Source organism: Condylura cristata, unplaced genomic scaffold (assembly GCF_000260355.1).
Source record: "Condylura cristata isolate star-nosed mole 26May11 unplaced genomic scaffold, ConCri1.0 scaffold00019, whole genome shotgun sequence".
NCBI lineage: Eukaryota > Metazoa > Chordata > Mammalia > Eulipotyphla > Talpidae > Condylura > Condylura cristata.
In genome coordinates this window covers 20,265,713-20,267,040 of record NW_004567120.1, presented here as the reverse complement: position 1 = coordinate 20,267,040, position 1,328 = coordinate 20,265,713, and the positions used below count along the sequence as shown (strand labels likewise).

Sequence of the window (1,328 nt, the reverse complement as noted above, 5' to 3'; positions counted from 1 at the left end):
CTCACACAAGAGGGCGGGTCCAGCCACCTTGCAGCTCTCAGCGTTTTGGTCCTTGGGGTCCTGGGACATTGGCGCATTTGTTCGAGAGCTTCCCAAGCACGCAGGGGCCTGCTTCAGTTTGTGCCTGGCACCTGAGGAACTGTTGTCTTGTGGCTTCGGACGCTGGCAGTAGCGAGCACAAGGACCGTGAGGCACAAGGGTGAGGAGCCGTCCTAAGACACCATGAGTGAGCAACTGTCGCCACTACCACTGCTGCAGCAGCAAACACTACACAGCCTCCTTGTACTCCCCGCCGAAGAGACGGTGAGTACCCAGTGCACTGAGCCTGCCAATATGGAGAACCTGCTGCCATTGGAGGTACCGGTAAAAGCAAAGAGGCCACGTGTTGAGGCTTCCTTGGGTTGCTTAACTAAGAAATTTATGGATCTTGTTCGGTCTGCACCCGAGGGTGTTGTTGAATTAAACAAGGTTGCAGCAATCTTGGGAGTACAAAAACGAAGAATATATGATATCACCTGTGTCTTAAATGGAATCAATCTTATTAAAAAGAAATCTAAAAACCATGTTCAGTGGGTAGGCTATGATCTTAATAATTCCCAGGCCCGACAGAAAAAACTGCAAGAGGAGCTTTCTGAGTTGGCAGCAATGGAAGACAGGTTGGATGTGTTACTTAAGGACTGTGATAAGCAGTTCTCTGAATTAATAAACGACAGAGAAAATGAAAGATTAGCATATGTGACGTGTCAAGATATTACCAGCATTCCAATGTTTGAAGAACAGGATATTTTAGCAATTAAATCTTCAGCAGAAATTAAACTGAATATTCCAGCTCCTGAAGGAAATTCTCTTACACTACATTTGAAAAGCACCGACGGGCCGATCGATGTTTATTTATGTGATGCAGAGCAGAATTATTCAAGTAATATTTTGTTGGCCAATGAAGAGGCCATTTCTGGTAGCAAACATCCAGAACACCTTGATAAAGAAGAAAATCCTCTAAAGCAAAGTGAAGAATTGCTTGAAGCTAGCAACAAATAATAGCATTTGAGACTTCTTGTACTGACTATTTTTGAATATCCTCTATGGGTGAATTATGCACTGAGTTTTATTGCCAGAGCAATAAATCATCTGTGAAGTTCTCTCATTGTTAATTAGTAGACCAGTAGTATCTTGGAGTGGTTTATTTACTACTTAGATATTGAAAAATTATAGTATCCACATTCAAAGATGACTCTCTTAACTCTTCACTGCTTTTTGCTAGAGAAAAAGACATTATGGCTACTGGATCACTTCATCATAAAAGTAACACTAAACCAGAGAGTCAGGAC

At 42.5% G+C, this 1,328-nt stretch overlaps 1 pseudogene; it reads left to right on the top strand.

Moving 5' to 3' along the window:
* The first annotated feature begins 369 nt into the window (after positions 1 to 369).
* Positions 370 to 1,038, top strand: LOC101635164 (annotated as a pseudogene).
* The last annotated feature ends 290 nt before the right edge of the window (positions 1,039 to 1,328 follow it).